The 13804-nt window shown below is 34.2% G+C and overlaps 1 long non-coding RNA gene across 1 annotated transcript; it reads right to left on the bottom strand.

Moving 5' to 3' along the window:
- Window positions 1–1432: 1432 nt before the first annotated feature.
- On the bottom strand, window positions 1433–4193 carry LOC135223286 (uncharacterized). The gene is made up of 2 exons (XR_010316461.1): window positions 3990–4193; window positions 1433–1797 (listed from the first exon to the last, which is right to left on the bottom strand). It is a non-coding gene; the product is annotated as an uncharacterized LOC135223286 (long non-coding RNA).
- Window positions 4194–13804: the final 9611 nt, after the last annotated feature.

The raw sequence follows: 13804 nt of genomic DNA on the forward strand, positions 1-13804 counted from the left end.
GATATTTTCCTTACCATTTAGGGATTTTTAAAAATTCCACTAGTACTATATAAGGCGTGGTTTGACTCCGTTGGAATGAATACCTCTACGCCTTTTTCGTGCAAATATTGATTTAAAAAAAAGCTTAACTAATTTAATGAGCCTGCTTAAAGCTTATGAGTGAGCCTGTTTTGAAGTTTTCCGCTTGAAGTTTTTTTCATATAACTATGCAATCTTCATTTTTCATAAGCTTACGACCTAGGTGTTTCCGCAATTTCTTTTAGGGTTCAGTCTACACGGTCCGACATATGCCCGAAGAGGTAATACTCCAGTTACTAAAATCTGTAGTGATGTCCTTATACCACCACTGCCCGACGGACAAAGCTTATTTATCGTCGCTTAATGCGCATACTGACAAATTTCCCAATCTATGCAAACGCTGCTAGTTTGTGGTAGATTAAGATTAACATCCGACAGCGACCTTCCATATGGCAGTTACAGTAATTGTCCATCAGTCTTGACAAAATAGGCGCACCGAAATGCACAAAGCTTTACAGACTGCTGTTCGCTACAGTTACAATCGAAGCCAGCCTTTACTCTAATTCACCGTATGATGATAGTACCGTCAGTGCCCCTCGTGCAGTACACTGTATGCATTACTTAAGGTTCTTTGCAGCGTGCCATCACCCCCTAGCTGCAACCACTTTCGTTCCTGTTCACTGTACCTTCGTTTTCTTCCGTATTACTTTCCATACTCCTGAATTAATTCATAGTTTGAGTTTTTCCTACTACGTCTTCCCCTTGTTACTTTTCAAACCTTTTACTTTAACTTTGTGCTGAATGACCTCATCGGTCCATGTGCATGGCCTTTAGCCTAAATTTTATATTAAATAATTCACAAGTTGCGTTTAGCTGGAGTTTACGTTGTTGAAGGAAATTTTTCTTCTACACACGCCATTTATACTTTAAATTATTTAGTAAATGCAAAGCTTACTGTAGCAGTTTTTTGAAGATTCAAAATTCCCGTATTTGATGCACCCTTTGCTTCAAGCTTTTCACCTGTACTAATGTTACACAGACCACCAGCATGGACCATAAGATTTCAGCAAATGAAACTTTTCATAATACAGTATAACTCTACAACACCCAATTTTACCTTGGGTTTTTTTACTTTTGTTGGCACTAAACATGACTGTACTCTAAAAGAAAATTATATTCTACTACCTCTCATGCTAGAAACACTTTCACAAGTTACGGATTGCCAGCATAGCAATTCATCAGCTTCATTGCTATTGACACATTAACGAAACAGAGTTCAACTTTAAAATGATAAACTTGACAACGTACAGAGATTTTAAGTCTTCTTGACCATGAATTACAGTAGCATTTTCATGCAAAAACTTAAGACCTTTATCCCAGGTCAATGAAAAGTTACTCAAGTGAAACAAATCAAGACGGGGGTTAAGAATCTATTTAGGTCTTAAGCATGGACCATGTAACAATGTTAGGAAACACCATCTGCACGAACCAATTAACTTTTAATAGAGATTTTCAGAGTTCAAACATTCATTAGTAATTTGAAGACTATTTTCCTAACGTACACAAGCATTTTTGGTTTCCAAACGTTTACTGCTAATAGAGCTGGAGATTTGGTCTAGAAGCTATTGGTCGTTCAGTTTCTGAAATTTCTGCAACAAGGGGTACGTAGCTGCAATTTTCACTTTTACAGCACTAGTTAACTTGCAGGATTAACTACCAAGTTTGTCAACTTCCACGCCGAACACCATGGGGCCGTCCGTGCACCAACTGCCGCAGATCCTGTTTGTAATTTTAGGAAATATCAGTACCCCAAAAAGTTAATACTAGTATATCCCATGAAATATAGGCCCAAGTAACCTTTGCGAACTTCCAATGAAACTACCCAATTTTGCTTTGAGGGTGATAGTTATTAATAAGTAGACTATACTAACTCCCAAAAAAGTAATTTGACCCGTTACGTAATCTCCTAAAATAAATAGGTCAAGCCCAAAATAAAACCAACAAGGACAAAAGCACGAAGTTAAAAACCACCAAGAGCAAAAGCACGAAGTTAAAAACCACCAAGGGCAAAAGCACGAAGTTAAAAACCACCAAGAGCAAAGGCACGAAGTTAAAAACCACCAAGGGTAATTACGAATAATCAAAGGATAAAATAATGATACCACAAATTATAAAGTTATGCCTAACAGATGAAAGTTTAAACAGCAAAGGATAAGAGTTGATACAGCAAAGAATAATAGCTAAAGGCAAAGCACAAAATTAAACTTCTAAAGGCAAAGCACAATTGACTAAAGGTGAGATAAAGCTAAATAATAATGCACTAAAATTAAAGCAGAAACCGCTAAAGCTAATTTTGACTAAACAGGTAACTTAACCAAGTTCCTAAAATCTTACTACCTGCACATCATATTATAGATCCGACAACTTTAGTAAATCCAAGCAACGTCATCAAATATGACTACAATCTTTCAGGTGTAATAGTTACTAGTTAAGTAAACCCAAGTTGCAAGTTCTAATTTAAACATCCATCTTTGAGATAGAGGAGATAAGCGGTATATAAAGATATGCTACTTACAGCACAAACACTTTTTGAAAAGGTGAAAAAAGACTTTAAAAATTGAATTAAAAAAAAGAAAATTTCGGCTGCCACCAATACTAACAGGCACCACCAAAGAAAAACTTTGTCAGTTTTCGACAATAGTCAAACGTATATACTTCCACTTAAAAACCAGCTTGTCTTTCATGGAATTTTATAACCCTACCTAGAAAGGGAAGTGTAAAATTTTCCTTTTTCCTCAGACCCATTATATAAAATACCTAAATTTCCAGCAAAATATATTTTTCACTGTAAACTGTCCGATAACTACAGGATGTAATTGCAAGCTTACGAAAAACACACTTAATCTCTTGAGTCCTGAAAGTATTTCACTTCAATCTTCAATATAAAAAAATAAGGTTCTAACATACCACAAATATTCAGAGTAATACAACGCTGCAATCACCAAAAAACATACCCAATAGAAAGTAACACAACGCAGCAAGATTTAGTTTCGAGTTCGGAATAGTCATGTTGGACTTTCAGTCCAACATGACATTCCTAGTCCACTTTTGCCAGAAGTGGCACCGCCACCCCAGCAAAGGTGGACTTAATATGCTGGAAGCCAGAACATTTTTGGCTTATGCAAAAAATTCATGCTTAAAAGTTTGAATTAGTTTGAACTGAAGTCCAAGCTTCTAGAAGTTAAATAAAATTTTATTTAATTCCGATTTAAATGCCTTTACATAAATTCAATTAGTTCAGCAGACTAATATGTGCTAGGAAGCAAAGTTTACGTGTCAAATTTTGGTTAAGTTTCTGTGAATCCAAGTACCGAAAACGGCCATTTACAGAGCAAACATTTAAATCTTTTAAATCAAATTAGAAGAAACTGACGTGAGTATGCTGACGGCTGGAAGTTAAAAGTTAAGTTTTAAAAATTTCAAACTTTTATGCCTTACATGAAACTTGAAGCTCGTGAAAATTCAGGAAAAATGTCAGTCTAGAAATAGTAAACTCCTGGCTCCTCCCCCGGAACCGGAAAAAAGTTTATTATAAATAGAACTTTAATAATAAAAATTTTAAGTGATTAAAATGATAAGAAAAAACACCAATAAAAATTTGCATTTTTGACAATTCACAAGCGTACTAAACTCCACAAGTTTTAGGTCAGCAAATTTATGTCAAATAGGAAAACTAAATAGATATTAGATATACCAATCACTTTATAATCAAATTACTAAATGTTAAACTGACTTACAAAGGCAGTAATAACATTAATAACTAACCTTAAAACCAATTGAAAACTACCCACGTTCATAACCTTAGAAAAATTAAAAGCCACCAGTCTCCCTACCAGTTTTCTATATGTAGTCTTTAAACATTAACGCACACAGAGCCACATAAAACAAAGTTAAGACTGATTAAGACTTACCTGAACTAAATGACTTGAAAGAAAAACCTCCCATGCTTGTGAAAATTCCCAATATTGATCAAATCAGCAGTCCAACAGGAACATAACAGAAGTCTAATAAAGACCTAAGGCAAAACAAACACTTCTTCACAAGTTCAGTTACGGAATCGACCGGCTGCAATCTTTTCAGCTACATAAATAGTATCCGCCCCTTTAGTCCTACCAAGAGTGGAGGTAAACTTCACCAACACTGCTCAAGTATCCTCTGCCTGAGGGTTCAGGGTGGGAAACCAAGGATATTAAAGCGTCGGGAGCAGTAAGAATTTTTTAACGCTTTTTTCATATCAAATTCCCCCCCCCCCCCCCCCCACACACACCCTTTTTTTTTAATGAGAGTAGACAAGAACCGTATAATATACTATCTTCATGCGATTAAGAGTTTGTAAAAGCATAAAACGCTTTAAAATGTATAAATTATAAAACGTGAAAATGCTTTCTACCCTCTTTTGAAAACTTGTTTCGTATTTTTGTGATGTTAGTATACGCAAGTTACCACATGATGTATATTTCTTTTACTATTTGAAATGCGAGAATGACTAAGCTAATCAAATTTAGCAGTCATTTGACTAACATTCCACTGAAACATGAATCATTCCAAGTGAACGCAGACATCATAGTATTTCATTTGTATGATGCGTAAGATGCACTAATACTTCCATTTATGTCATCGAAGAAGATACGATTATAATCATGCAATGCTGTCATACTGTTTCTACTTGGTGAGTAGTACTGCATCATCTGTAATATATTGCTACACAGCATTAATCTGCTTCGACTACTAATGAAAAAGATATACAAGTGCAAAATAAGTTTACAAGTTAAAGATAAAATCTTCTTATCAACATTTTCTGAATGGAATATGAAATACACACTTCAACATATTCTTCTGCTCTATATATATATATATATATATATATATATATATATATATATATATATATATATATATATATATATGTATATATATATGTGTGTGTATGTATATTATATATATATATATATATATATATATATATATATATATATATATATATATATATATATATATATATATATATATATCATATATATATATGTATGCATATTTATATATAATACATAACATCTATATATATATATATATATATATATATATATATATATATATATATATATATATATATATATAGAGCAGAAGAATATATTGAAGTGTGTATTTCATATCCATTCAGAAAATGTTGATAAGAAAGATTTTATCTTTAACTTGTAAACTTATTTTGCACTTGTATATCTTTTTCATTAGTAGTCGAAGCAGATTAATGCTGTGTAGCAATATATTACAGATGATGCAGTACTACTCACCAAGTAGAAACAGTATGACAGCATTGCATGATTATAATCGTATCTTCTTCGAGGATATAAATGCAAGTATTAGTGCATCTTACGCATCATACAAATGAAATACTATGATGTCTGCGTTCACTTGGAATGATTCATGTTTCAGTGGAATGTTAGTCAAATGACTGCTAAATTTGATTAAGCTTAGTCATTCTCGCATTTCAAATAGCAAAAGAAATATACATCATGTGGTCACTAGCGTATACTAACATCACAAAAATACGAAACAAGTTTTCAAAAGAGGGTAGAAAGCATTTTCACATTTTAATTTATACATTTTACATCGTTTTATGCTTTTACAAACTCTTAATCGCATGAAGATAGTATAATTTACGGTTCTTGTCTACTCTCATTAAAAAAGGGGGTGTGTGTGGGGGGGCGCGGAGAATTTGATATGAAAAAAGCGTTAAAACATTCTTTCGGCTCCCGACGCTTTAATATCCTTGGTTTCCCACCCTGAACCCTCTGGCTGAGGATACTTGAACAGTGTTGGTGAAGTTTACCTCCACTCTTGGTAGGACTAAGGGGGCGGATGCTATTTACGTTGCTGAAAAGATTGCAGCCGGTCGATTCCGTAACTGAGCTTGTGAAGAAGTGTTTGTTTTGCCTTAGTAATTTATTAGACTTCTGTTTTTTCCTGTTGGAATGCAATTTTGATCCATATCAGGAATTTTTACAAGCATGGGAGGTTTTTCTTTCAAGTAATTTAGTTCAGGTAAGTCTTAATCAGTCTTAACTTTGTTTTCTAGCTTGGAACGGACAAAGTTAATCTCTCCCTTCTTTTTACATTCTATGCTATATTATTTTGCATTATGTTATGAAAAATCTGAACATACATTTTTGACATCCTACAACTCTAAGCTAAACAAGGAATCTGAAAATGTTTCAAAACACTTTTCGTACATTTCATATAGTCAAGGAGAGGAAATATGCGTTACGAAAGTAGCAGGAATATAATATAATATATATATATATATATATATATATATATATATATATATATGTATATATATATATATATATATATATTTAAAATTATTATATGCTGCTACTTTCGTAATGCATATTTCCTCTCCTTGACAGTATGAAATGTACGAAAAGTGTTTGAAACATTTTCAGATTCCTTATTTAGCTTAGAGTGGTAGGATGTCTAAAAATTATGTGCAGATTTTGCATAATATAATGTAAAAGAATATAGCATAGAATGTAAAAAGAGAGAGAGATTAACTTTTTCCGTTCCAAGCTAGAAATTGTTTCCATAACATGTCAACACCTCTGATAAAGGGAGCCCGAGGTCTCCGTTTTGTTTTCATAACATGTCAATCTTACTCGCTCGAGTTCTGTTTGGAACATGTAGAGCATACTACGTACAGGACTGGTTTCAAACGTGTCAGTCTTTGTCGAGAAGCCACATGAAGATTTCACCCTGTTCCTATGGCATTGCATCATCTTTTTGTAAGGTCGTTCTAGAACCTTCTGTTTAAGCATACGTCATCTTTGGGGAATGACGTTGATGTTGCTTTCTTTGTATATCATAATTCCTTTTATATTAGAATACTTTTATCATCTTAAATCACGTAATAATAAATGTTATTTGTGATTGTAATTTCAATTTCTTTTTAGATATTGTTTTGAAAGAGAATTTTTATGATATTAGCTGAACTACGTGTCCAAAACGATTTGAGCCCGTCAGTCTCTTGAAGTTCGCCCATACTAGGAATGAGAGAGAGCGTTCATTATAGACTTTGAATTACTGGCGTATAGAGGTCTCTCTCTCTCTCTCTCTCTCTCTCTCTCTCTCTCTCTCTCTCTCTCTCTCTATATATATATATATATATATATATTTGATTTTACATTAATGTAACGTAAAGATTTTATACTCGGTTGTTGGTCACTCATATAAATTTCAGACTTGATATTTCTTGGAGTTATTTAGTATTATTTAGTGCTTATTGTGGAATCTGAACAAACATTGTACAAGTGTGGAACGGTGCTTTTTCATTTTTGAAATATTGTAAATTGTGTGGTGAAATTTTGGAGCTAGCTGCAGCAGAGAAAATTGGTACCAAGGTAATGTGTTACAAGGTTTATTAGTTGCAACTAATAGTTACAGTGGTTTGGGTGAAACTATTTCAATTTTTACACACTGCAAATTTTATTGTTTTGTGTTTGTTTCATTTGAAGTGATTTTTTGTGCATTTATCCATTTTTCTTATTGAAGTGATTTTATGTGCATTTATCCATTTCCTTATTGAAGTGTGTGTTTTTATTTTATGTTCTGTGTGATTAGTGCTTTTTACAATTTTGGTATTTTCCATATTTTTCTGTGATGTGTTTTCATTTGTATTCACAATTTAATTAACTTAATTGTTTTCATTACTTAATCATTGCACATTTAATTGAATTTAATACTTGTGAATTAATTTGCATTTTCTTAGAATTCTTTCCAAGTTTTAGTGTTGTTTAGCACTTGTGAATTAATTTCCAAATTTTAATTATTGCCTAACGCTTTTGAATTTCGATTAATTGATCAATTTTCTTGATTTTTATAGTGAATTAACTTTGATTTAATTTTACTTAATTAATTCAATAATGAACTAAACTTCGCTTTGTTTTCAAGTAACGGTAAATTTCCCTGATATTGTGAATTTCACCCTTATGAATTTTGAGTTTGATAATAAATTTTTGTATTTAAAATTTTTTATAAGTGTTTTCTTTTTCACCAGTATACGTAAGTAATTATATGATTTCTTTAGGTAGTAACATAGAGTGGTAATTGAGCGTTTTCCTTCAATTTAGTTGAAGTGAGTTAGAACCAGGGAAGTACTTAGACTTCTGAAATCAGGGAAATACTTAGACTTTTAAAGTTGTTGATGAAGTGATGCTCTTTAATTAATTTAATTAGTTATAAGATTACCTCACGCCTGTTTTAATGAACGTAGTCTGATTTTCTGCAATACTAGTAAGTTGTTTAAGGGATCACTGTTGCCATTAGAGCAGTGGTTCTTAACCTTTTTATGACCACGCCCCCTCTAAGAGTTGGTCCTGTCTTTCACGCCCCCCTTGCATCTGTGAGTAATATTCCCTCCCAGATTTAAAGGAGAAAAAAAGAGAAAGAGAAGGGGTTTCGAGGGATAGGGAGGGAGGTCAATAATTACAAAACATGGAAGCCCAACGAGCCTAACTAACGCAGTAGACTCTAAGAAAGTAAACGTTATAATGGCGACACTTTTTGCATTTTTTTCATAAACTTCTGAATATGAGTTCCTCACTCTTGTTAATAAAATAACGAATATGATTTGAGAATTTGTTTAAAATTTTTCCCTAGGGCTCGCGCCTCCCCTGGAAATTCCTGACGCCCCCCTAAGGGGGCGCGCCCCCCAGGTTAAGAACCACTGCATTAGAGTATCCAATCGTATTTTACCTGTGATGAAGGTTCAGGTGTCTGGCTGTTGTGAGGTAACAATTAAGGTTTGGTAAGTGTAGTAGCCATATACTTGGCACTTCGTCACTATATATATATATATATATATATATAATATATATATATATATATATATATATATATATATATATATATATATATATATATATATATATATATATATATATATATATATATATATATATATATTCACACACACACACACACACACACACATATATTATATATATATTATAGTATATATATATATATATATATATCTATCTATCTATATACATACATACATACATACATATATATATATATATATATATAATATATACATATATATATATATATATACCTCAACATTTCCTATACGGATGAATTAGGAGAAAACAAGGAATTGATCACGACCACGTACATCCTATAACTACTGGATCAAGGAGAAATTGATCACTTTTACGTTCATCCTATAACTATTGAATCAAGGGTGAACACCCTATGTATAAACATTTACAAAATGAGCTTGTGTGTAAATCTACCTGTACTAAGAGGCTTCATTAGCAATGCGTCGACCTGTCTACAAAATGAAAATGTTTTTAAATACTGTTCTTTTCCTGAATATAAGAGCCCTTGTGTTCCGAAACCTCTTTGAAATAACTAATAAATACTCTTACCCATTTCCTTTGGTTTCAAGTCTCATTGTAACTCACTGGTGCTTCCACCAGATCACTAAGGTTTATTAACATTTTATTAATGCTCAACCTGTTTTTATCTGATCTTGGGGTGTGCATGACTTTAAGGAGGGGAAATGACAATAATTTTGATCAATTCTGCAAGATCCTATGTGAGTTACACAGTATTATTCACAATTCTCGTGCTGATCATATTTGTATAATCGGGGACCTTAATTCTCACACCACAAAACAATTTTATAACGAGCTCGTTTCTGTCAAAATCATGCTCTCCAAATTGGCGATGCAACGCTTATCCCTCCCTCCTCCTATTCATATGTACAAAATTGAATAGACCCAATTACAACCTCCTGGCTGGGCCATTGCATCACGCCTCCACAACTTAATGATACTATTGTGACCTGCAATATTCGCTACGATCTCGCAACGGGCTACGATCACATCTCTTTACAGCGTCAGTCAGTACCTCATCCCTACCTACCGTGAACCCCATAACTGATCCCCCACCAGCTGTAAACTGGTGTTTTAAAAACCAACAGGAAACCAGATACTTTAGGGTAGCCACAGAAACCAGGTAGCGGTCAATAATTCAACCGGCAGACGCCTTACTTTGTACTAACTCGAAATGTAGACATGACCACCACATGAGAGATCTGAAAGAATTCTATTAGAACGTAATTTTCGCTATGCTTGCTTCCAGCAGGGCTACCTTTAGATTTCGTCGCTCTCGTAATATTCCTGGCTGGAATGACTTGATTAAAGACCTGTATACATATTTACGAGAAATGTTTTTACTGTGGAGGCAAAATGGTAGCCCGAGGGAAGGACACCTTGCATTGCTAAAGATTAGACAGGCGAGAGCGCAGTTCAAACTTGCTCTTAAGCACTGCAGATTGAATGAAAAGCAACTAAGAGCCGAAGCAATGTCTAGAAATTTAGAATCCGGTGATTAGCCTCGTCTCTGGTAAGACATTCAATCTTTAAATCCCAAAACTGAAAAGCTATCACAGGGAGTGGGAGAAGCAGTCGGTGACGAGGCTATCGAAAGTATGTGGGGCGATCACTTCAGCAATATCCTGAATTGCATAAACGACCAAGACTCCCGAAGGAATGTAGATAACCTCCTTATTGATAACATTCAATTTCATTTTGCAGATCGTATTACGTCGGGTAACATCAGCGATGCCATAAACAACCTACCTAATAATAAATCGCCCGGCTGTGATGACTTCCTACAGAAGCTTTCAAATTCTGCCATCCAATAATTTACATTCTGCTAGCTGCCCTATTCATGCGTGTCCAATAATTCACATTCTGCTAGCTGCCCTATTCAATGCGTGCATAATTCACCAGTTTCATCCAGACGCCATACTCTTTGTTTTCTTGATACCATTAATAAAAAAACAAGCTAAAGGATGCAGCTAGCCCTGGCAATTACCGCCCCACTGCAATCACTGCGATCGGTTCTTCTAGTGAGACTTCTCCCCTTTCTACACACCACTGACAACCAGTTCGGATTCAAAGCAAACCACTCAACCGACACCTACATCTACTACATACTGAAAGAATTGCTGAACTATTCCTTATAATCAGCCTCTCCTGTTGTCCGTTTGTAAGATGGCCCACTTCTATATTCAATTGGCATTTTATATTGCTCGTTCTCCACACAGCGGGCATTCTCTCTCCATACCTGTTTGATACGTACACAGATGCCCTGAATGTCACTCAAAACTCACTCCCAATCGGATGTACTGTTATCAAAACAACTATAAACAACCTCTGCTACGCCGACGATACGATTCTGATTTCCCCATCAATGAAAGCCAACATGCAAAGACGCCATGCATGTCGCTGCTCTCGAGATCGTTTAAGCATATTACAGAACCACAAATCTTCCTCTGAAATCATCGGCTGGAATCCGTACACGATTTCCGTATTTGGGCACATTATCACGAACGACCTAAAAGATACGGCAGACATAGAACAGAGGCGTCGTAAACTTTGTGCAACTGGCAACATGATTGCAAAGAGGTTTGCCGCTCGTATTGCTACAGAATCCCTGGGTGTTCCCTATGGACGAACTATACAAGGCTGACTGAATCTAAGACGACGACCCGAGAGACCATGAGACGTATCACTGTCGTTCACAGTGACGCCTCACAAATACTCCTGTATCTCATGTATCTAGATTGTGTATGTTATCATCTATACTTTGTATATTCCTTGTATATGGCCTTGAGCTGAAAATATAATTTATCATTATTATTATATCATTATTATTGCACCAGCCAGGTTTTTTTGCCATGCCGTAGTTTAGGTTAGGGCAAGTTAGGCCCTGGTAATCTGGGTGTGGGAAACATAATGAGATGATTTTCAAGCAGAGCTCAAGAGCAACAACAAATAAGAAAAAGGAATGTGATGTCCAGCTTATTGAACGCCTCCATATGTTTATTTGTTCTTCACGGAGTTAATCATCAAACTTGTTACCACGGGACATTAGGTGCCTCTGCGAGACAGCCGCTGGCCAGGACCTAATTTATTCTACGTTTTGTAATAAAAAAATCAATATCTTGTGTTTTTTTGTCTCCCTTAAAAGTATTCCTCTACTACTACCATTATTATTTTTCTTTCCGCATTTCAGATGAATCATTTGCATTACTTAATTTTGGACTTGAGTGTATGTATAAGTGCGTTAAATGATGCGATATATTCAATGTTATTTTGAGGAAGCCCAACCTGTTCTTGCTGTACCCTGCATGGTTGCCGTCAATATACTATCATATCCAGTAAAATATTCTAATGAACCTTCAAGATTTTCACAGGATAAGATCCACCATTATTCAAGAACTTTTTCTAGGCAAATGCATAAATATTCTCGAACGCCTCGGCATTTTTATGAAAAGAGGAGACGTTGAAGTGGAAGTGACAGCACTCCAGCGACGGTTATGTATCATTCCGCCATCGGTGGCGGTCGGGAGATTTGACAAACCCTGTCCAGATCGGGAAGGACGGGAATAACGTTGCTGCATATTGCAGCTCATTGCAATCCTGTTGGAGTTTGTTTGGAGGATGCTAGGATGAAGTTCATTATTTCAACAAACATCTTGTCTCGATTGTGCGTTAAACTATTTCTAAGCTCCTTGTTCTTCAAGCCTTTTCTCAGTTTGCTTTCTTATATTTGTCTTTCTGTTTACTTCATCGCTTGGGGATGAGGCAAAAGCATAGAAAACTTCCAGAATTAAAATAGAATTCTTATGATGACATCGCTAAAGGCCTCATGTTCTCTCAAACCAGACCTCCCATGGTCATAGCAAAAAGATATATTTTCATTTCTTCCGAAGACAGTCAAAAGAATATAAAATCTTCTTGTTTGTAATTTGTCCTGAAAACGTAAAATTAATGCATTTATAATTACTTCAACTTTAACGATATCGGCATAGAAAAATAAGTTGTTAAATTCTTAAAGAAAGATCTCTGGTTACGGCAAAGAAGTCACAATAAGATATATATATATATATATATATATATATATATATATATATATATATATATATATACACACTATATAAATCTTATTATTCTGTATTTCCAGAATCTGAACTATGTATGTGTGTGTATATTGCTGTGTGTGTGTATCTATACATACATAAATATATGTGTGTGCGTGTATACCTCGTATTTGCGAATATTTATAATACAATATATACTATATATATAGATCTATTAATAGATATATATATATTAGATATATATATGATGTATGGTATGTATATATCGCACACACCACACACACACACACAAATATATATATATATAATATAGATATATATAAATATATATATATATATATATATATATTATATATATATAGATTATATATGTATGCATACATACATACATATATAATTAGTATCTAGCAATAGCTATATAATGATTCATTAAAAGAAATCTTCGCAAATATGAGGTATACACGCACACTTATATACACATAATATTTATGTATGTATATATACACGCACAACAATACGCACACACATACATAGTTCAGATTCTGGAAATATAGAATAATAAAAGGTATGAAATCCTTTTCTATCGATGAAAGAGACAAAAAAGGATTCCAGACACAGAACGTGAAATAAAAACCTGGACACAAAAAACCCCTCGAAGTTCTTGTTTTAAATCGGTCGAGGAACAGAGACAATAGTGTAAAAAGAGGTGGCAAAAATGTTTCGGAATTTTTCACATTCGCAGGCTCTGAGTCACGCCAATGAAGGGGT

The sequence above is a fragment of the Macrobrachium nipponense genome, chromosome 8, assembly GCF_015104395.2.
Source record: "Macrobrachium nipponense isolate FS-2020 chromosome 8, ASM1510439v2, whole genome shotgun sequence".
In the NCBI taxonomy this organism is placed as follows: Eukaryota; Metazoa; Arthropoda; class Malacostraca; order Decapoda; family Palaemonidae; genus Macrobrachium; species Macrobrachium nipponense.